The sequence below is a fragment of the Misgurnus anguillicaudatus genome, chromosome 21, assembly GCF_027580225.2.
Source record: "Misgurnus anguillicaudatus chromosome 21, ASM2758022v2, whole genome shotgun sequence".
Classification (NCBI taxonomy): domain Eukaryota; kingdom Metazoa; phylum Chordata; class Actinopteri; order Cypriniformes; family Cobitidae; genus Misgurnus; species Misgurnus anguillicaudatus.
The window spans coordinates 17,683,259-17,707,958 of NC_073357.2; the positions used below are offsets into that span (position 1 = coordinate 17,683,259).

The following is a 24,700-nucleotide window of genomic DNA, read 5'->3' on the forward strand; positions in this document are numbered from 1 at the left end:
ATTTTGGTTAAACTATCCCTTTAAGAGATCTTTTGTACGGCTTACTCAGATCTAGAGGTCAGGACATTTCTAATGGTGTTTTTCACTAGTGTGAAGTAGAACTTAGTAATGAATAAAACAATAAACCCCAACTAAGTGTATTTGTATAAATAGCACACTGTTTGAAAAGTTGTACAATACATACGCCAAAGTCCAATTTTGCATGCACATGATACGCCAGTCCTTCCCGTTCACTTAATATCATCTTTTCATGTCATTTTATGTATTGGTTGTGTACTGGTATTTTTAAACCATTGTCTTTTGGGATTGGGGCTAGATTTGGGATTTGGGTTAGTATGTTGTTGTATGCAGGGACGGATTATAGCGATGATGTGCCCTGGGCACAGATGTCTCAAAGGCCCCCTTTACCAATTTTTTGGGCAACAGCGTTGCACCTGTATGCACAGGGCTCAAGTGTTGGTTCGCCTCTGCCTGTATGCTCATTATACAGGATTAACAATGGCACTAATACGCGGGGAGAGAATGCACACAATATTCATTACTTTCATACCACAAATTGGTTTATTTATATCTCACCAGTATCTGTCAACATACTGTACAACATACTCCAAAAAGACGAGCGGAGCTTTTCACTCAAAGTTGAATATTTTTAAACTCTCGACGTTCAGCGCTGAGCGCGAATAAAACCCCAAGCTGCGGTTTTCAGCGCGGAAAAAAACCCGCTAGCTGCTTGCTTATTTGAAAAACACAGAGTTTCCATTGGAATCAATTGAAAACATGCGCCGGCCGTGGGCGTAAAAGCTTTGTTGTGTCCAGTCCCTAGCTTAGAACAAAAAAGTTGGTTTAAAAAAAAAGTTGGTTTAAATTTACCTTAGCTGAGGGGTATCTTTCGTGATTTCCTCAGAGAAAACGCTTCCACCACATCATCAAAATCCAGTTCCCTCACAAGATCGCATTCAATGGCCATTAAAGACGTCCTTGACACATTTTGCTTCTTAGTTCGTTTTTTACTCTTGCCATTAGAGAAAATGAACATTCTCCTGCACAATTGCTGACTGGCATGGTGAGGAAAAGCTGTCCTTTTGTGCTTTCTTTTCATTGATCCACTTGGTTGTGGTTTTAAATTCATTTTTGTTTTGGTTTTTGAGTAACCGTCTTCTACGCGTGACTTTTATATTACGCCATGCTTTTCACTCGCCTCTAGATGGCCCTTTCAACAGCACAGCAATACATTAAAATTATTTATTTGATTTATTTACTAGTTAATACTTTGCAACTGCAAAAAAATTACATTATTCCTCAATATTTAACAAAATTTTACTGAAAATAAAATTAAAATATTTACTTGAAAAGAATAGACACAGTAAATTTGACAGGGCCCCCTGCTGGCCCAGTGCCCTGGGCAAGTGCCCAGTAGGCCCGTGCGTTAATCCATGCCTGGTTGTATGTATAGGTTTCCTATTTTTAAGCCATGCTCGCTTGAAGTTTGGGTTAGAATTGGAGTTAGGATGTCTGATATTTAACAGAAAGTTGTTCTAACTCCAATCCCAAGTGACAATAGTAAACAAAATTGGAAAAAAAGAAACCAATACATGAAATGACACAAAAAGATGTGCGGTATTAAGTGAACGGGAAGGACTGGCATATCATATGCACGCAAATTTGAACTTGGTATATTGCATGACTTTTTTACAGCTATTTATTATAGATAATTCATGAAAATAGGTTGATATCAACAGTCACTTAATATTAATTAAGCATAAACGGGCCACAAATGATCGCATTTCATCTACTTTAAGGAGATTGTCTGAGAATTTTAAACTCTCTGGGGCGGTTTCCCTAACAGGGATTAGACTAGTCCTAGACTAAAATAAATGTAAGAGAGTCCAAACTGAAAACAACTTGCAGTGACATATCTTAAAATACATCAGTGCTCTTTGTTTTGACTCAAAATGCACACAAGTGATGTTTTCCGTTAGTTATATTTCCTATTTAAACTAAGGCCTAGTCCTGGCTTAAGCTAATCTTTGTCTGGTAAACCACCCCTCTATGATTTCTACACTGAAGAGTTATAATTTTACAAATTATTTTACAGATTCATAATTTTACAGAATACACCCTATTTCAAATCTATGGGGTTCCTTTTGTGCCAAAATTAAGTCGACATGCTATCCGTGTATGCTATGTGTCGACTTCCATGTCTATGTGTCTGTTTACTGTCTGTGTCCATGTGATTTGTCGCATGACTCAACTTGATCCCACACAAAACATGGGCCTGTCATGATCCTGCCATAAGACTAGATTAAACAAAGAATAAGATGGCAGAACCATGACACTGTGCTTTTCATTATTTTTACTACTAGATGTCATCAAATAAGCATTATCTTCTGTTTAATCTTTTTTATTGAGCACATTACAACGAACATTAAGTCCTTCAATCAAAATTGCATACAAAGCTAGCAAAGGACAAAGTTGCACAAAGTAACTAAAACATATCATAATGTCTGTTGAGAAAGTCATTTTTGCAGTGTAATAGGCTATGTAGGTAAAACAAATTAAAACATTAAACCGACCAGTCAAACATTAAATAGTCTCAAACCAAACAAATTTCTCTCATTATATTGTAGTCCAACATATAAATTATACTATTGCTACAAAACTCATAAGTGTAAGAGAAAATAAATATCCTGTAGTGAAACATTTTCTTAAAATATGCTCTCCACACAGGTAATGACCCTGTGACTTTAAATAATTTGCTGTTTTATAAGATGGGTAACAGCGCCACCTACTGCATATATGTTACTGACGGGGAAGCGTTGCCTCTTTTTGATCAGATAACTAGTCTGTGGCTGGTAAAGAGTTAATGGTTGTAACATCTTGACCAAAGCATTTCTGTTGTCAAGGGCTGCGTCCGAAAACTCTAAATTGCTGCCTTCTGAGGCAGCTTCCCAAGGCAGCAAGGCATCAAGGCATGTTCGAATTCAATGTTTGGTTTACTTCCTGTCTCCTGAGATACCTATGCGTGGACGTACATTAAGAATGTGATTGGTCGAGTCCGGTCGAGTTTGAAAAAATAAAATGGCGGCCAAGGACGCGACTGGACCACCAATGTAGTGTAAATAAAGGTATATTTTCACTTTTTACACCTTTTAATTGCATTTCTAGCGATAAATTAGTATTGTAGTTTTCAAATATGTGATTAGTTATCACAAAGGCGCTCTCTGTTTAAATTTCAAACACGCTGCCTTAGAAGTGTGTCCGAAAGTCTTTCTCTGAGCTACCTTCATGCCTCCGAAGTCATTTCCTCATGAGGCAGCGAGGCAACGAGTCACTGCCTTGAGTTTTCGGACGCAGCAAATGTTTGGTTTACTTCCTGTCTCCTGAGATATGCGTGGACGTAAAGCTGTGTCCCAATTCAGGGGCTGCGACCTTCTAAGGACGTATTTTAAGACCGATTGCGTCACAGCAGCGCGACTTCAGGCTGGTAAGGCCGTCCCAATTCGAAGGATGCTTAGAATGAAGCCTCAAAATGCGTCCTCATTTCTCCGCGCTGTTAAGGATAGAACGAATGGATCCTTAACAGCCGAGGATATCCCAAGATATTGCGCGCCTGCAACGGCGGCTGGATATTCTAAAATAAACAATTAAAACCTTCATTAAATAAAAGTGTGTATTTATCAAAAAAAGTTTGTCACTGTTTTAGTATTACAAGTTATGTTTTGTGTTAATATTATTATTTTTATGATGCATATGATGCTAAGGTTGATTAATTTAATTTAATATACTGTTGAATAGTTTAATCTACATCAACGTGTCATATATTCTAAACTAAATTCATATTTTTTTGATTTCATATTTATTTTAATAAGTCAGAAACGTTTCCGCTATGTCCTGCTGACAGGCGCAGCAGGTGACGCCAATTATGGCTCGTCCGAAGGTTAGACCGTCTCATTTCAGTTCTCTTCGCGGACTTTTGAGGCTGCCACCTTGAAAGACCGAGTGCTCATATTTAAGGTCGCATGCTTATAAGGTCGCAGCCCCTGAATTGGGACACAGCTAACGAGTCACTGCCTTGAGTTTTCGGACGCAGCAAAGGTCACCCTGGCACGACGCTTTGATATCATGACATCATAAAGGGCATTCTCAAGTCATCGCGTGTAGAACAGCTCGAGTCGTTCATGCGTCCCATTTGAAGTTCGCGTCTCCTGACAGCTGCTGGATTTCTCCTCCAAAAGGTATTTGTCTTTTATTTAAGTTTTATGATGTTTGCTTATAGCGGTCGTTAAAATGCAGTATTGCTTACAGAAGTAACGAAATAGGGCAAAGCAATCATATAAATTAAGTTTTTATTGAGCTGTATTTTCAGCAAAAGAAATTAAGTGATTTTAACTGCAGTCCGTGCGTTTTCACCAACACTGTAGTGAATTATTTTAATTCTTGTATTAAAAATTAATATTAAGTTCAATTTCATACTAAATTTGCTTTTCGCTAAGTAATTAAACGGTAAAACGTAAAATCATTGTTTAACAATTTTCGTGAGTCACTAGATGGCAGCACACAGACACAATAAAACGAACATAAGTGAAACTCAGAAGCTAGATTTAATGAATAAAACACTGAAAAATACACTAATGGTTAGGGTTTATTGTTTATTGTTTGTATTGTAGCATACATCCCTACTGAAAAAAGCTCATAAAACCAGCATAAGCAGGTGGGCTGGTTTTAGCTGGTTGTGCTGGTGTAGCAAGCTGGTCTAACTTCATCACAACATGATCTGAAACAGTGTGCTGAAGTGAAACTCATGGTCATTTATTTTGTTAGCAATTATATTTCAAATGCTGCTCATCCCTGGCTGTGCATACCCGCCATTAAATGACGCTGCATTGGTTCAATTCATGGTCAAAATGAACATGGACTGACCAAAAAAGCTAGCATTTTCCCATAAATGAATATAAGTAATAATACAGTGATTTGAAATAGGGTGTATTCTGTAAAATTATGAATCTGTAAAATAATTTGTAAAAATACGAATCTTTAGTGTAGAAAACATAGAGGGGTGGTGTACCAGACAAAGATTAGCTTAAGCCAGGACTAGGCCTTAGTTTAATTAGGAAATTTAACTAACGGAAAACATCACTTGTGTGCATTTTAAGTCAAAACAAAGAGCACTGATGTATTTTAAGATATGTCAATGCAAGTTGTTTTCAGTTTGGACTCTTACATTTATTTTAGTCTAGGACTAGTCTAATCCCTGTCGGGGAAACCGCCCCAGAGAGTTTAAAATTCTCAGACAATCTCCTTAAAGTAGATGAAATGCGATCATTTGTGGCCCGTTTATGCTTAATTAATATTAAGCGACTGTTGATATCAACCTATTTTCATGAATTATCTATAATAAATAGCACGCTGTTAAAAAGTCATGCAATATACCAAGTTCAAATTTGCGTGCATGTGATATGCCAGTCCTTCCCGTTCATTTAATACCGCACATCTTTTTGTGTCATTTCATGTATTGGTTTCTTTTTTTCCAATTTTGTTTACTATTGTCACTTGGGATTGCAGTTAGAACAACTTTCTGTTAAAAATCAGACATCCTAACTCTAATTCTAACCCAAACTTCAAGCGAGCATGGCTTAAAAATAGGAAACCTATACATACAACAACATACTAACCCAAATACCAAATCTAACCCCAATCCCAAAAGACAATGGTTTAAAAATACCTATACATAAAACTATGAAAGTCAATGGGGCCTCAGATCAGTTTGGTTACAAACATTTCTCAAAATATCTTTCTTTGTGTTCATCAGAAGAACAAGGAAATATATACAGGTTTGTAACAACATAAGAGTGAGTAAATTATTTTCATTTTTGGGTGAACTGTCCTTTTAACATTATAGTTTTAGTGCATAATTGTTATGCATTTGATGAAGCTATTTTTGACAAAATAAGAGTTTTCAAAATAATGAGAATAATTCCTTGCAGAAATGTAAACAAGACAGGAGCCAGGGATTTTATAGGGGTGGCTGCGTACACAAAATATCCTTATACAAGCAAACAAGGCACTTAGCTAAACCTAAAATATGTTTCAAAATAGAATATACAATCTATAATGTACCTAGATAATTGAAAATGGTCGTTTATTCCCTTTTTATAAATTACTTTTTATAGGGTTATGAAAACATTTCAATTCTGGCTTTAGGGCAAGTTTGGACAAATTTCCTAAAACTATTTTAAAAGGACACTGACTATGGGCCCAATGGGAAACGACTTGCTAATGACTCACAACCATGATGTTTGGTCGTCTTTTCAAATCCTGTAGTGAAAACTATTCATCAGCTGTGTCCCAAATGACATACTACACACTATACACTTAAACTACACTATGTACTCACACATCAAGTGTATAAATTTTAGAAGAGTAGTATCGTCCCAAATTAAACACTTGATGGTTTTGTTCTAATCAGAAGTGTAAACGTTTTCCAGATGAGGGCAATGACGTCAAATTCATACTGTAGTATAAACTGCAAGTCAAGTCAATGAAGATCAATTTGTACACTGTTCTTGTAATATCATTGTTATTTATTTTGTTCAACATGACTTTATTAAGTGTCAGACTGTTTCCACATGTAAACATCACTCTTACTGCATCTGGCAGCCCCGCCATACGGCCAAAAAAAAATATTTTAACATATATAAAAAATTTCCAAAAAATATATTTGCTGAAGTATATTTTGGAATATATTTACAAAAATATATTTTCAGCATTTATATATTTGTATATATTTGTATATTTTGAAATGTAATTTAAAAATAATTTTTATTTTTTTTTTATTATGAAAAGCATCACAAGCACAGTACAAGTGTGAGAATATTATAAAATGAAATGAAGGGGAAAAAACAAGAATTAAACACGCATAATAGATACTCGTATACAAATAAACATATAAGCATAGTAACATATGCATATACATATTTGCATTAAACAACTAAATAAATCAGAGAAAGAGAGAGAAAAAAATGGTTTTATCCAGAGTTTGTCTCCTTGAAATAATCTAAAAAAGGGCTCCAAGATTTAAAGAAAAGATCAGGTTTCAACTCCAAATTTAATCTTTTCCAGTTTGAGGGCAAAAAGCAGGTCAAAAACCCACTGAAGATAGGTTGGTGGAGATGGCAGCTTCCAATTAATTAGTATAAGTCTTCTAGCCAGCAGTGTGAAAAGTGCAATATTATCGCTCTCTAAAGCTGTAAGTTTAACATTATCCGGAAGGACCCCAAATAAAGCTGTCAATGGGTTGGGTAAAATAAATTTATTTTTAAAGCATTTATTTTCACATCGCATGGGAGAAAAGTTTTGAAAATGTTAAAATTAATTATATTTTAACTGCAAAAATATAGTTATAATTTTATATAAAACATTTATATTTTGGGCAGGTGTCTTTTTTTGCTGTATAGGTTGTAAAGTTGGCCCTGAAATACATTTGGAAAAATATGCAAATATATGAAGGTTTAAACTAAATATTTTTCAAATAAAAGCAATATTAAATTAAGCTTTGCTTTTTACAAAATGTATTTAGCATGTATTTAAAACATATTTTTAGCCAGAGAAATTTATTTTTTTGCCATATGGGAAGCTCCGACTGTTGATTGTAATAATTTCCAGCGTTGCACTCTTGGAGTGCATCATCCAGATACTTAAAGTACACTTTATTTTTGAGTATTTTTAGTGTGATCACTACTTACACTGTTATACTAGATAATAGGCTAGAATAGTGCATAAGTGTGTGATTTGGGACACACCTTTCAAGTCCTATTGGATAATCAAAATATTGTGTTATAAAGTTTCAGGAAAAATTTTAAAACCATTTAAAAAATATATACTTTATCCTTTTGACAATGAAACCAGTGATATAGTGAATTATGTTGTATTTTTATATTGTATTTTGATGTTAAGTGTTTCTGCATTAAGTTCTAGATGAGAGCTGAGTTGTCGTGGCAACCGTGACGCATCATCAGTCAACAAAGAGCAGCACCAAACTCTCAACTCTTGTCTTTTATTGTAAAAGGTTAGTAAAAATGATTACATTTCAAAGAAAAAACATTGTAATTCACACGCTTTAATGTCAAAGTAAAGGTTTTATCAAATATTTTTGTAACACTTTAACATTAACATTAGTAAATCCCTTAACTAACATTAGGGATGCACCGAATATTCGGCCACCGAAAATTTTCGGCCTAAAATGGCAAAAAGAGCATTTTCGGTTTTTGGCCGAAAGACTTTGATCACCGAAACAATACGGCCGAAATGTTGTTATGACGCAAATAGAAACTGCGACCTGCACATGCTTGTCCGAAGCAAAATGTCTGCGGTGTGGATGTATTTAACTCTGTACGCACAGAGGCACATGCGGTTGAAATGTCCGGTCCAGACGTGATCATCACAGTATACCCTTCAAAGATCAGAACTCTTAATGTGTAAACTTTAGAGAGAGTCGCCCTGTGTCTCATACTGTAGTCCATTAACATACATTTGGCGAATAAAGCAATGAAAAACAAAGTAACGTTTATGGAGCGACTGTTGCGCTGTTTGGGATTCGCCCTCTGTCTCTGTGTGTGCAGCACTCGCGTTTAAGTGCCCTCAATAGTGCACACGCGTTTAAGTGCCCTCAATAGTGCACGCGTGTTTAAGTGCCCTCAATGGTGCACACACGAGAAAGACGCGTTTAAAAAAACAAGCGATCATAAAATCTTATTATGTTCGCCTAGCACATATAAAGAAAATTAAACTGTGAGTGCAAACATGGTACTTACTTAAAAATAGTAAATTGACCTTAATCAGTTTTTTACAAACCTGCTTTTAACACTTGCTTTTAGTGAGTTACTTGTACTTTGAGGTTGAAAAATCTTACCAGCTCAGTCTACTTGAGCTGGATTCATATAGAAAAAGTATGTTTATGACATGTGGACATGCACAGATCAGTCCTCTCTGAAATGCCTAAACCAAACCAATCAAGGTGCTTCGTGGGGCGGGTCTTGGCGTTGCGGGAATCATAATTTTGCAGACGGTTGTTACATGTCATGTCACCTCACCTCATGCTGCAACTGACCAGGTGGAGCTGGACCTAAACATCGCTTCTACGGCACTTGGGATTATCTTCAGACGATATTCTTGTGCTTTGCACACTCATTTGGTAAGTAAATATTTTACCCGTGTGCACACCGTTTTGTTTCTGTAAGTCAGCGCCAGTGTTTTGTGCTTGATATTCGTGTAGTAATGTCTGCTTACGCTGGGTAACTATATTATAGACATAACGTGGCTAACGTTATATTTTGCTGAAACTTGGTCAATACTTTATTAATTTTTCAATCCACAACTTCCATGGTGTTGAAAATTGGTAACTTTTAAAGACTTCTGACACGTTAAAATTCAGGAATAACTTTAGTGTTATGCGGCGCCGCAAGAATCAACAGCCAAAAAACGTCAAAGTATCGCGAGAGCGAGACGAAATAAGATTTCTTGAATAATTCTCGCGATACTTTGACGTCATCCGGCTGTCGGTTCTTGCGGCGCCGTATGAAGTCGAACAAGCCTAGTAAGGTAACTTTTGTCGAGTAACGTACTGACTAGCATGATGACAGACTGATCCCGGTGGTTTGTGAGTTTCCTGAGCTTTATAACAGATTTTTATAAGTTTAGGCAGAACAAGTATGTATCATTTTATTTTAAGCTAGGCTGTTAACTTTTGTCGAGTAACGTACTGACTAGCATGATGACAGACTGATCCCGGTGGTTTGTTAGTTTCCTGAGCTTTATAACAGATTTTTATAAGTTTAGGCAGAACAAGTATGTATCATTTTATTTTAAGCTAGGCTGTAAAGTTAATTTAGCTACCAATAATAACAGTCTGTGCTTATCAAAGACAAGATTACCTCGTGTGTCGACATATGATTGGGGATATCCCCACAATGTTATTTTATTTAACACTCGCACTTTACACTGGTCGATATTCATAGCTGTGCCGTTTCCATGGTTACCACGTGTAGTACCAGATCAGACACGTTACAGACAAGAGTGTCTCCTTGTCTGAAATTTTTTTACACAGTTTATCATAGCCTGTTATGATAGGGAACGTATTTGCTGGCATACTCCGTTGCTTACCTTATTATTCAAGGTCATCTTGTACATAATGGGCACATTTTAATAAGGGGAACTGTCTGTGGGTTATAGGCCTATGTTAGTTTTCACATGTAACGTTACTTGTATTAAATTGTTGTGTTTTTTTTAAACTGTCCTCTTTCAGGCTCAAGCAGAATGGTAATCAATCCTCCTCACATTCCATAATCCCAGCAATAAAAGGTATTTTCAACTAATAACTGTTATTATTGCATGTTAAAGTAAAAGTTATGCTTACATCAGAGCAATTGGATTACAACAAAAGTGAATCAATTTAAGAAATTCAAAGTAAATATCTTGTGTGTTTAAATGAATTTATCATTCTGTATGATGAAATATACTATAATGTTTTGTGCATATGTTGAATTTCAAATATTTGATGTAATTAGTATTTCTGAACTGGCTTTATAGATACTGTGGACAGTCCATCATATCCAGGACTAGACAGTATCCTAGATGCCAACCACAAGTGAGTCATTTACCTTTTGTACTGCTCCGTTCACTTGTCTTGAAGTTCAATGATTAAAACTTGATAATTAGATTTTTGCAAGGATTTCGTTTTTTCCTATAGCTCTGGTATTTAAAGTCTGATAATGCAGCCAGCCCTATCTTGCACCCGATGCACAGCGGACTTTCCCTTCACAGGCGCACGTTATTAAACTAGGAATGAACTTGTGCTCCCTGGGCTGTTCGGCCCAAAAAAGAAGGCGTGTTCCGGCGCAAACAATCCCTGATGCTATTTTGCAGTTCCTAATGTCTAAAGTCAGTCGTGGAATTGTTTTAAGTGTTGCTTGTGCAGTGTTTCCCACAGGATTTTGAGGAGACTGTGGTGGTGATGACGTCACCCTCTAATTAGCATATACATGATGTCATCATGTCGTGTTTGCATTTGATCTAGTGTTGGCACCTGAAATATGTTTCACTTCTACTCTTTGATCTGTATCTGTATTTGATCTGTATTATATATCAAATTATATTTTAAGCCGAATTAAGCTGTTTTAAATAGTGAAATAAAAATGTAAATGGGAATCATGAAAATTCTATTTGTGGGGGCCAGTGTTGATTCTGTGGTGGGCCACCACAAATAAATCAATGTATGGGAAACACTGCTGTGGTATTCAGATGCTATTTTAAGCGAGCATGCTTGGCCATAATGTAGAATGTGCACAACAAGCATACACTTTAATTCCCTCATCTACACGGATGCATTTTCATTTTTGCTAATCATACATTATTACAAGGAAAATATTAAAACATTCATTGTTGTGTCCATGAAGATGTGAGAGAATTTTTATAAATCTACCTTACACATTAACCCAAACTATTATTATTTTTTTAACCAGAGCTTATTTGTGTGAGTTTCTCCCATCATCCCCATATAATGTCAGTTCTTTGTGTTTTAGTGGAAGAAATGAAGAAAAAACAACCAAATGTGGCACTCTCATTTCACAATTGATGGACCAATCATTCCCACTACCCAGACAAGAAATTGTAAAAAACAAGGGGCTGCTGTACAGAACATGGTTGAACGATGGCCAGCACTTTTCACAAAGAGACAGGTAACCTATTTTTGTTTTCAACCAATAAAATGATGCAAATCAAAAATAAATTCAAGGTGTGTGGCTAGAAATTCAAACACTTATTGCAATGTAAATACCCCTCTCTACTTTTTCAGGTGTTTGCTGAGTTTAATAGAATCGGGAGTAAGAATCTTGAGGGAGACTTGAGGCTTTGGACCAGTATGCCCCACGTTTCATCGAACTTTTCAAAACAAAAAGGGAACTGTTGGCCAGAAGCTGGAGGAGCTGATGCAGCACATGAGCTGGCTGGTTAGTAGGTTCATTTTGCTTTTGATCTGTATGATAGTTCATCAATTTCTAAATAAGACAATCCAGACCAACCTATTTTATTTCCTGTCTGCTTGTGCCTTGCAATTTACTCTGTTAACTTATCTTTTCTCTCTCTGTGTATCATTAGACACCAGACGTGACAGTACTTCGCTCATTTGTCCTCAAAGGCATTCCCATTTTACTTGGTGACGAAGATGTAATTCTATCTGATCGATATACAATATACATTTTGTACAGTGATTAATGTATTTTGTTTAGCAATACCTACTAGGGATGTAACTGTTCACAAAATTCACGGTTTGGTTCAATACGATATGTATTGTGCCATGGTTCAGTACTTTTTGATGCAGCAAAAGGAAAGAAATGCCAGAGAAACTAACTTATGATTGGCATACGATAGAGATTTTAAGAGAGGCAGTGTAGTGCTGATTTGTATGCTTCTGATACTGTTGTCATTTTCTAGTAGAAGAGCCTGCGATGGGTTGAAATTACCAGAGCCATAACGGTTTACTTGTATAAAAAAATACATTTTGCAGTTTGGCTTTCCTAAGGGTCTATATAACCTGTTCTGAAAATAATCTATTAAAATCAACACACCGCAATACATACTGCTATCGCAAGAGGCAGCAATTCATATCGCCATATGGATTTTAGGCCATATCACCCATCCCTACTTGCGATGCACCTACATTTAAAATAACATAATATTGGTAGCAGGGAAAATGGTCTAAAGAACGGTTCAATATGAATACGCTTATCGTTACACCCCTAATACCTACATAACTAATTTGAGAGATGGAAATAAAATGTTTCAAATAAACGTTATACATATTCATTCATTTCAAATTTAAGTAAAAGGAGTCTAGGTTGAACTGTCAGTGTCACTGTTCAAGAATGTATAGACCTTATTGGATCTCCATAGCTGTAGTTTAACCAAATCAAATATATTTTGTTTGCTTTATTGTTACAATCCAATGTGAAAATGTTATCAGAGAATATGGCTTTAAATACATTACAACAATAAAAATGAATGTTTTAGACTAGCATAAATTGCAATGCTAAAGAATTTGTGTCTTTTGCATCTATACAGCAAGAGACAAGGCTCTAGAATGCATCACTGTTGGTGTCCTGACGGTTGTCAGTGAAGATAGTCCTCACGAGGGTCAAAGCTTAGTGGTCCTCCAGCCCATCTCCACTGCCATCATTCTGGAGGGAGGTATTGTTATGGATAATGTTAAGAACTTGCCTCAAGTCTTTTGTTTTGGGTTACATATGCATTGCATTTGGATTACCCAAAATGCATGGCAAATACACTCAACTTCATTCTGACTGTGATGCTTGGACTGTGAAAAAAAACCTCCCACCAAAACGGTTGCCTCTCTTCTGGGTTAGAACAATAAAGAGATGTCAGATAGCACTTTGTAAGCTTTGCAGCCATTAATGTTCTCCTGTTATTAGAGACAGTTTGATGCTTTCATGCAACTGTAACTGATTCGTGAGTCAAAAACTGTAATGTGATTTGAACCGTGAGTTTTGTGATCCGTCACACACCCCTAGTAAAGTTAGTACACAGTGATAGCCATAAATGCATTTGTACTAATAATTGGCATAATAATTTCTTTCGGTGTTTCGGTTTTTCTGCCTTGGTTTCCTCTTTTTCGGTTTCGGCCAAGAATTTTCATTTCGGTGCATCCCTAACTAACATGATCAAACAATCAACAATAGTTTTTCAGCATGTATTAATTCTTGTTAATGTTAGTTAATGTCAATACAACATAAGTTCTAGATGAGAGCTGAGTTGCCGTGACAACCGTGACGCATCATCAGTCAACAAAGAGCAGCACAAAACTCTCATCTCTCTCAACTCTTCTCTTTTATTGTAAAAGGTTAGTAAAAATTAATACATTTCAAAGAAAAAACATTGTAATTCAAACCCTTTAATGTCAAAGTAAAGTTTTTATTGAATATTTGGTAACACTTTAACATTAGTAGGGTAACAGATTTGATCCTAAAACATTGTAGTTATGCTGGTTAAAAGTCTCCTCACATCCTGATAGAAATTACTGTGTTAAGTTGTTTAAATGTATTTGTAGAAATTTATGTCATCTGTGAAAGGCGTAGGACCAAAAAAATTTTCAACCAATCATAGATTTCGGTCCGAACGGACGTTTCCTTTTTTTGTCCCTCATACGTAAGCGTAATTTGAATGCCCACCGTGCAGCGAGTCCAACCAGACACCATACGTCATCGGCGCGTTCACGTGCACTCACCTCCTGCCTGTAAACAGTGAGAATAGCAAACTTTTCTGCTGAATTGACAACCTACACAGGAGGCACAAAACGAAAGACATCTTTTATAACAACAACAGCAAAAACTGCCTGGATCAGCAAGAGCAAAAACCCAAATGAACATCAGTAACTTTACTGCTTTACCACGAGATGCAAACAGCTGCAGGAGGCAAAGGGTCTGAAAAGGGTCGTTGCACTGTTTATTTTGGTAAGATAGGTGCGCGATATGTTTGTATTGAGATGGATTCAGATAATCTACTTTGATGAAACATTGTGTTGCTTATGAAATTTGTGTTCGTTTACGGATTAGCGTAACGATATAGTTACTACGTCTACATAACCGAACATGTGCTTAAACTAATTCTGATGTAAACCAGTTGTTTATGTTGGTTAATTTAAAAATGTTATTCACTTTGTACCGCAAAGTTTTCTCACTGGTGAATGAGACATGAGATGTGACCGTCTGATCTGTGCGTGTTCATGTGTTTTGAAAGAGGCGTGACTTTGGATAGCGATTTGACTGGAGGGTGGATCTTGATTTCATTGCTAGGCGGCTACCGTTAGCATTTTTCAAAATGTGAAACCCTATCTTTAACATTAGTAATCCATTAACTAACATGAACAAACAATCAACAATATAGTTTTTCAGCATGTGTTCTTGTTAATGTTAGTTAATGTCAATACAGTATATAGTATATTTTGAAATTTAATTTAAAAATAAATGTATTTTTAAAGCATTTATATTTATATTGCATGTGAGACAAGTTTTGAATAGCTTAAAATTAATTATGTTTTCAACTGCAAAATACTTATACTTATAAAAGTCAAAGTAAAGTTTTTCTTGGAAATTTGGCAACACTTTGCTAAAATATATTTTGGAATATATTTACAAAAATATGTTTTTTACCATTATATATATATATATATTTTTTTGTATATTTTGAAATGTAATTTAAAAATAAATGTATTTTTAAAGCATTTATATTCACATCGCATGGCAGAAAAGTTTTGAAAATATTAAAAGTAATTATATTTTAACTGCTAAAATATACTTATAATTTTATATTTTAAACATACTTATACATTTTATAAAACATTTATATTTTGGCCAGGAATCTTTTTTGCTGTATAGGTTGTAAAATTGCCCCTGAAATAAATTTTATATATGAAGGTTTAAACTAAATATTTTTTCAAATATATAAAATATTAAATAAAGCTTTGCTTTTTACAAAATGTATTTAGCATGTATTTAAAACATATTTTTGGCCAGAGAAATTAATTTTTTTGCCATATGGGAAGCCGCGACTGTTGATTGTATTAATTTCCAGCGTTGCACTCTTGGAGTGCATCATCCAGATACTTAAAGTACACTTTATTTTGGGGTATTTTTAGTGTGATGACTACTTACACTATTATACTAGAAAATGGCTTAGAATAGTGCATAAGTGTGCGATTTGGGACACACCTTTCAAGTCCTATTAGATAATCAAAATATTGTGTTATAAAGTTTCAGGAAAAATGTAGGGATGTCCCGATAAGGTTTTTTTGCCCTCGAGTCCGAGTCATTTGATTTGAGTATCTGCCGATACCGAGTCCAGATCCGATACTTCTATAATACATAAAAAAAGAATAAATAAGAGCGAAAAAAAAACCAGAACCAGGATGTTCCTTATGTCATGCCGCACGCATTGCTGTTTCTGTGTGGAGTCAAAAGAGTCTAACTCTGTGCCAGCGCATAACTACAGATGTGTTAAAAAATAATGAGAATATATTTAGTATATGTACAGGGGTTAAATTGGGATTTGTTTTGTGGGGATGCTCTGTTGGGAGGGAGGGTTCGAGGGGTAAAATGTTTAATCCTGATGACAGCAAAGCCACTGGTGTGTTTCAATGACATTTTGGACCTCTGATAGGATTTTATAAGTTTCAGTTTTAAAGCTGTGCCACATGTTGACCCAAACTTTAAAACCTGAACTTTAAATTATGCAAATATATAAATCTGACACCCTATATGCATTTGTTGCACATGTCATTATGCACAATTGATCAAACTTTGAAGGAAGTTATAAGAATCAACCTCCTTGACTAATTCTAGGCATAAGATAGGCTACCCAAAACGACTCAATTAACAAGAAAAACAACATACTGATTCAGCAATATATCTTTTAAATTAGCCATAGAGATTCCCTAAGCTGGTCAGCACCAGACCTATAGGTCGTAATTAATCTGTATAATCAAAATACATTATTTTATTAAACTATACAATCAGTTGTATCCAGTTATCTAGTTAACATATTGTAATGAGATGAGTGACATGGATAGACATACTTTAATACTTTGTTTCTAGACTTCTATTAAGTTTTCTCGACGTGGGCACCATTCTTACCTCTCTCTCTATCTCTCATCTCTACAGTATCCTGCGCGAATGCGCGCTCTTGAGGTTCTGAGTGAGACGTGGAGCTGCGTCTGAGCACATGGTGACAAAAAGGATCAACGCGTCGTTTAAATGAGCGGTAAAAACCCGGTTTTGTCGTGGGTTCCTTGCACGCACGAGTGTGAAGCCTATGAATGAATTTGAAAGCACGTCAAAAGGCTTGTTCGACTTCATGCAGGGCCCCGACAATCGACAGCCGGGTGACGTCAAACTACCGCGAGAGTGATCCACGAAATCATACGGATGAGTTTGCTTTTAAATCGCTCTCGCGGAACTTAGACGTCATCCGGCTGCCGGTTGTTGCGGCGCTGCATGAAGTCGAACAAGCCTATTCTCTTCTCATCAGTTCACACGCACCAGCGCAGCGCGTACACTGGCGCGGAGCAGAGCGAGACCTTAATGGATTTTAAACCCTGAATATGTATCCGAGTCCTGATCGGGAGGTACCGTCCGATTCCGATCGAGTCTGAAACCACGTGATCGGGGCCGATTTCCGATCACGTGATCGGATCGGGACATCCCTAGAAAAATGTTTACAACCATTTTAAAAAAGAGACTTTATCCTATTGACAATGAAACCAGTGATATAGTGAATTATGTTGTATTTTTATATTGTATATTGATGTTGAGTGTTTCTGCATTAAGTTCTAGATGAGAGCTGAGTTGCCGTGACAACCGTGACGCATCATCAGTCAACAAAGAGCAGCACCAAACTCTCAACTCTCTCAACTCTTCTCTTTTATTGTAAAAGGTTAGTAAAAATTATTACATTTCAAAGAAAAAACATTGTAATTCACACGCTTTAATGTCAAAGTAAAGTTTTTATCGAATATTTGGTAACACTTTAACATTAACATTAATAAATCCATTAACTAACATGAACAAACAATCAACAATATAGTTTTTCAGCATGTATTAATTCTTGTTAATGTTAGTTAATGTCAATACAGTTATTCATGTTAGTTCATGGTGCTTTAATTACAATTTTTCTCAGTTGCTTTGGAGCTTAAAATGTATGCGTGCACCTCTCAGAACAATCTGCACTGCACAACATTATGGATGTCCCGCAAAAGCCTGTAACTTGTTCAAAATCTTTAGTTCATCTCTTAAAAGTAAATGTTTACGTCAGTGAACATGTTAGTGTTATCAAAATAGCAAATCCGCGTGTCATTGTTAATTAACAAGAGAGTCAAAATGTTTAGTCAAATGTTGTCAATAAACCAAGTGTACCTACACAATTATAAGTGTCAGTATTTTCTGATGTAAACTGATGAATTCACATTTTTACCATTTTTAATGAAGAAATGGTATATTGGACAATTGTATAATAATCTGCATGATTGTATTAAAGCATTTGCAATTTGTCCAAAACAATGAGAAATTGCTTTTATGTTGTGCACAACTGACTTGATGATGTAGAGGTTGAACAAAATGTTTTGAAAATTAATTTCTAATCTGAGAAATGCTCCAAAGAGACTGAGAAAAACTAATAAGTAAAAAACGTAAACCCACGCTGACACCGGAAGAACATGCAAACCCCACACAGAAAGGCCACCTGACTTAGCCGGGGCTCGAACCGGGGACCTTTTTGCTGCCCTGTTTGACTCTCATTAGAAAGGTAAGTGTGCAGTTTTATAGTTTTATCAGTATTTTATACATGTTAATAAACATCAATGCAAACACACAAAAAAGACTTAGTAAGACTGAAGTTTATTCGTTAGTTAAGTGGTCACATTTGACAGTTTAGGCAAAAAAAGTCCAATGAAGTTCAACACCCAGCTCTTAAAGAAGAAACTAGGGATGCATAACGATTAATCGTGATTAATCTATAGCAGAATAAAAGTTTTTGTTTACATCATATATATGTGTGAACTGTGTATAATTATATATATAATGCACACATGTATGTATAATGTATGTATTTATATAATATAAATTATACATACGGTACCGGTAAATATACAAATGTATATACACATGTAAACAGTTAGCTAGCACTTCTATTTTTGAGCATTTTCTGAAAAACGACAGCTCCAAACTAAAACATCTGCAGCTCTTAAACCCTATGGTCTATATTCATAATTCTGGTCTTGTTTGAAACTAGACACTTGACATATTGTTGCCTAATAGTCATAACAACTCAGAGTAGTAAAGAAACAGAGTAAAACAAGGTAAAATATACATTAAATGACTTCCGTTTTTCTTTAAATAATATTCACTTAGCAAAAAAGGTATGAAATGGTCATGTAAGACACCTGGGGACACCATATAGGTGAACTGAATGTCTGACCATGCTGTGATTCATATTTGAGATTGATACTCCAAAAAATCTTGTTTCTGTGAGCTTTTATTTCAAAAAAGTCCAGGCGTCCTTTCAGAAAAAGTGCACTTGGAAACTCCAAATATACACATGATAACAAAATGACATGATTATAAAAAGAAAATGAGTCAGGACTACATATTACATGATGTATATCAATTCAGAAGTTCTTTGCCCACCAAAGCACATAGAAAAAACTATTTTAGAAAAAAAACATTTGCAAATTATAACAAAATACTTGTTATTTTGAATGTGGTCGCTCATGAATGCACTCCAGAGTCCAGTCCTCCGCTTTGTCAGCTGAAGACCTGTTACAACACACACACAAAGCAAGAGAGGATTTTAGTTTGAGTCAAAAGTTAGAGACATACAACTATTTGTATGAGAAACTATGATGTAATATACATGAACATAATACACACACACACACACACACACACACACACACACACACACATACACACACACACACACACATTACATGAATATATTTATTTATAATTACAAATGTCTTATGTTTGCCAAATAACCTATATTTCTCAGCTGGTAATACTCATATTTTCCACCACATATCTTATTTTCTAGTTTTTAGTTTGTATATTCTGTGCATTGGATTCATATAGCTAAAAATATGATGCATTTATATGACATGTCATAGAAAAATGAAACCATGTAAAACTCGTATCTTAGTCATCTCCAATGTTACTTTATAATCAAAACAGCTAACAAGAAACAAGAAATGTAACGTAAAATAAATAATGAACAAAAGAATCCAAACTTACTTTATCCAAGCGAGCGCAGCTGAGCTCATAGTCCGGTCCATCTCTCCTCGACGACGCGGTTTGTTTATATCCAGTCTTGCATTGTTGCTCCGCGGTTGTGCTCTTTATCAACTTCTCCAAACCACTCTCAACACAAAAAAGTCATCTGCATTCGACGATCCACGATGGAGATGATATTTCTAACCTTTGGAGAGGTTCTCAGCGGCTCCGGAGAGCCTAGCCGGCTGCTATGCTACCCAAACAAACAAACGCGCACGGAGGGGGCGTGGGCATTTCTCTCAGTGCGCTTCTGTAGATTTGCGCAGAAGTACACTTTCATGACGTAAGTTGAATCCTTGTAATTGTTTCATGATTGGTTAGTACCCATGCCAATCAAAGCTTTGCTGGCTATGCATTGGCTGGCTTTGTTTTGGCGTAATCCAGTCAAAAGCCTATGGTGAGCTGAAGGACATCTAGCTAGGCAAATCATTGCTCGCATGACATTTTGAGTTGTCAAACCTTTTCTGATTGGACAAAACAGAAAAATAGGGTGGGATATTTATCGGAACAGTCTAACGAAGCAGGAAGAGATGGATTTTCACTAATAAAAATCGATATTTGATAGAAAGTAAACATGATCGATCATACTTAGCGGACGCGCGGATGTAAACGAAGGAGGATATTGCTGGATTTTTCACTATTTTTCGTTGTTTTGGATTAAAACGTGGGATGCTTTTTGAAGAGTGGACCCTTACGTTGTAATGTACGTTGAAGTTTTTGGGAATTGTTAGAAATTATCAGAACCATATGGCAAGATATGTGAGTACCCACACCCCTTTTTTAATGCGTTCCGCCTGTATTTCATTTAACCCTTTCCACTCCAGTGTATTGATTGCAAAAATAAGCTTAGAACATGAATTTAGAGTGTTTAAACTTTCAAATAATGCAAAGTTTATGATTGTTGATTGAATATTTGATGTTAAACAAAGTACAAAAACACGTAAAAACGCCCCCTAGGGCCCGCCGCCGGGCCGGTGCGTGTTAAGAAGAAATATATACATGCATGTGTATGCATTTATCTAAACAAAGTTATTATACACAGTACACACACACACATATATGATCTAAACAAAAACTTTTTATTCTGCTATAGATTAATTGCGATTAATCGTTATGCATCCCTAATAGAAACACATTAAATATATAAATTACTTAAAAAAAAAAAAAAAACATGTAATACTCATTTTAACCTGTTTGGACTAATTTTGAATGTCCATTAGTTTGGTTTGGTTTCGCAAATCTGGCAACCCTGTTTATAATCACATAATATTTATAATCCACTGATTGAAGACTTGTTTATCATGTTTAAACCTTGGCCGAAAAGTACAAATACATAAAAATTAATCAAAGTAATCAATACAACAAATTAAAATCACAAATGCAAATGTCTGGTTAACACCACCTCTGTCTGCAACGTCCATTGACACGAGGTAAAAAATTTTCTGTGGCGCAGAATGATGGCTAAATTTGAACCCACAGTAAGGGCTATACAGGCCATGTTTACATTAGAAAGCATCTGTGTTTTAAAAAGGCATTTTAAAATGATAATGATCCTCGTCTATACTGGCATTTCAAAAAATATCTTCGTCCACACTATACACAACCATAAACACATGAAACATGACCATTAACACACACTGGGCATGCGCATAAAAGGGTAAAATAACTTATTACTCTAATAATAGCTTACTGTACCTTTAGCGCATATTGGCAAACATTCATATCTGGATTATTTTGCCGGTAACAATACCAGACAATATTTTAAAACCTTCAAAAATGTGTTTGTGAAAGTCTTATATTGTTCTAGCACCCCCTACAACATTTGTATTTGTAACACATCAATAAGTTGCACGGGGTTTCTTTTAATGTTTTTATTTATTTTTATTCACAAAACTTCTCAACAAAACATTGATTAAAATTAAGAGACAAATTATATGAAATTAAATTAAACTTAAATTAAACTTGAAAATTATGTCTGACCCTCTCTAATTCTCCCATCATGCTGACCTTCAATCCATTACAATGTGTTTAAAATTACAGTCTGTCTTTCGTAATAGGCTAATTGAATTAAAATAAAACATAAACAACATTACAACAATATTCAAACCCAACAATACTCAAACATAAATATAAAACAGACATTCTGTATTAGGATACATGTTAAAAACAATCTGATATAGCGTTTATAATAGTTGGGTGCACTAAGTTTATAAAAATCACTTTCACACCACAGACAAAATAAATAAATAAATAAATAAATGTATTTTAATGCATTTATATTCACATCGCATGGAAGAAAAGTTTTAAAAATGTTAAAATTAATTATATTTTAGTGTGATCACTACTTACACTATTATATTACAAAATGGCTTAGAATAGTGCATAAGTGTGCGATTTGGGACACACCTTTCAAGTCCTATTGGATAATCAAAATATTGTGCTGTAAAGTTTCCGGAAAAATGTTTAAAACTAGGGATGCACCGAAATGGAAATTCTTGGCCGAAACCGAAAACCGAAAAACCGAAACCAAAACACCGAAATAAATTATATGCCAATTATTAGTCCAAACGCATTTATGGCTATCACTGTGTACTAACTTTACTAGGGGTGTGTGACGGATCACAAAACTCACGGTTCAGATCACATTTTTGAGGCAGGGATTGGATTATTTTTCAGATCAGCAAAAAGGGGGTGGGGGAAATCTAATAGATAAAGATAAAGATAAAAAATAAATAATAATAATAAAGATATTGCAAACATTTATAAAATAGATCAAAGTTGCACATTAATAAGGGCTAACATTAGCATTAGGTACAGAAATCAAATTAAATCAGTCATAACACTGTCTTTGTATAAAATAAATTAAAGCAATAAGCCCCAAGAAGCAGTGGGTTACCAGTGCATTTTTTAACAGCTAAGGGGCGTTGTATAACAGCTAAAACCCCCTTAGCTCTAATAAAATGCACTGTAACCCCACTGCTTTGCGGGGTTTATTGCTTTTATAAAACGGTTACATCATATGCATAGCAGGGTTTCAAAAAATGAAACACAAATAAGTTGTAATTATATTAGTACAAATATTACTCTTCCGCCAAACAAAGTAGTTCCTCAGAATCAAGTGTGGCTGCAACAGAGCACAATTCACAACCAACACAGATGCAGCAAAGACACAATGAAAATATGATTCAAGACTGTGGTGTTTATTTTTATAAATCAACATTCATCTAAAATATACATTAACATTTATATCGTGCAACTGTATGATCAAATATGCTTGGAAGCATGCTGAACTCTTTCCACTTCAGCGTTTTTTTTTTTTTTAGTTGCCACCCAGTTTTAGTTTAATGCCTTACAGAAAAATTATATTCTTTAAATAAACATAAAATATCAAATTAAAGAACAGTCCATCCGCTTTCCAACAACAACAACAACAAAAAAAAACGTTTCATCCTACCATTTGTTCTCTTATCAGTTATCACCTCTCAAATTTTCAGCTAAAAGCCGAGATAATTCAATTTTTGTGAAGAACCTTTGTAAGAGATCAGATTCAGAGCCACCAAAACTTACACGTCACGCTAAATCCACCACAACGCTGTTGTGTTGAGTGAATGCGTCAGTGTTTAAGTTGGGTAAGATTGGCATCTAGTGGATAATAGCGGAAATATCAATTTAAGACAAAAACAACTCGGATAACGTTTTCTGTTTATTGACGAAATGACTATAAATAAAAGTTGCGTTCCATTCGACCGTAAGTGGACTGCGAAGTGGACTTCACAGGGTATTCTGCCATCTTAAGTGAGATTCCAATCCGAAGGGAGCGAACATGTTCAGTTCGAAGGGCACTGCGCACGGCATAGGGAATCAGGGAACATCGATACATCACTTCACAGGAAGTGGAGAGCGATAATCACCCAACTGTCATTGCGCGCATCACGTGATCACCAGTCAGAACGGTCAGACCGCTATGCAATTATATGACAATCGTTTAAAAACACATATACACATATTTAACCAAAAAAAGTTTACTTTCATATTTGCATGACAGTTACAGCAGGGCTTCAATTCTGTTAATAGTCTAGTAATAGCAGCAATAGTCAATTAAAGTGTATAATAAACATACGTTTTTCATTACGTAGTACTCAATGTTTTTTTTATTGTATAGTATACATATTTTAAATGTGATAGTAAATAAAAATTTAAATATGAATGTAGTCCTATATAAATTTATGTTATATCAATCTGCGCGACCCTGTCGTTGACTTTCTTTGATGACGTTTACAGGCCGTTCCAAATGAGCAGTTATTTTTCGTGAAGTCCACTTCAACTGATATACCGTGCTCAGGGAGTAGGGAGCAGTGAACACTCCGCAGGGACCCTGTTGAATGGAACGCACCTATTATTTTTAGAGCTACAGAAGTGATTTTCTCTTTGTCTTGGGTTGTTTGATTAACATTAATGACACAGACTTATTGAGGTACTGTCTCTTTAAGACCAAATAAGCAGAGACTGGTTTCTGACTGTAATCTATACTTACACTTAAGACATAAACAAATGTTTTTATTATAAAAAGAATACTGGGAGATAATTTTGTTTATGTGTGTCCTGTCAATAGAAAGATTTTATGTTCACTTGATTGCGTCTCACTCGTGTGTGCACTATTGAGGGCACATAAATGCGCGCGCACACACAGAGACTGAGGGCGAATCCCAAACAGCGCAGCATAAAAACATTACGTTGTTTATCATTGCTTTATTCGGCAAATGTATGTTAATGGACTACAGTATGAGACACATTTGCGCGACTCTCTCTTAAGT

General features: G+C 35.4%; 2 long non-coding RNA genes across 2 annotated transcripts in view; one reads left to right on the forward strand and one right to left on the reverse strand.

Moving 5' to 3' along the window:
- LOC141353270 (uncharacterized) overlaps positions 1-24,700 on the reverse strand; it is a 508,637-nt gene that overhangs the window by 360,719 nt on the left and 123,218 nt on the right. The window lies entirely within an intron of this gene.
- LOC141353195 (uncharacterized) lies at positions 9,004-13,927 on the forward strand. Its single transcript, XR_012360216.1, has 7 exons — positions 9,004-9,190; positions 10,301-10,356; positions 10,585-10,642; positions 11,577-11,732; positions 11,849-12,002; positions 12,151-12,219; positions 13,114-13,927. It is a non-coding gene; the product is annotated as an uncharacterized lncRNA (long non-coding RNA).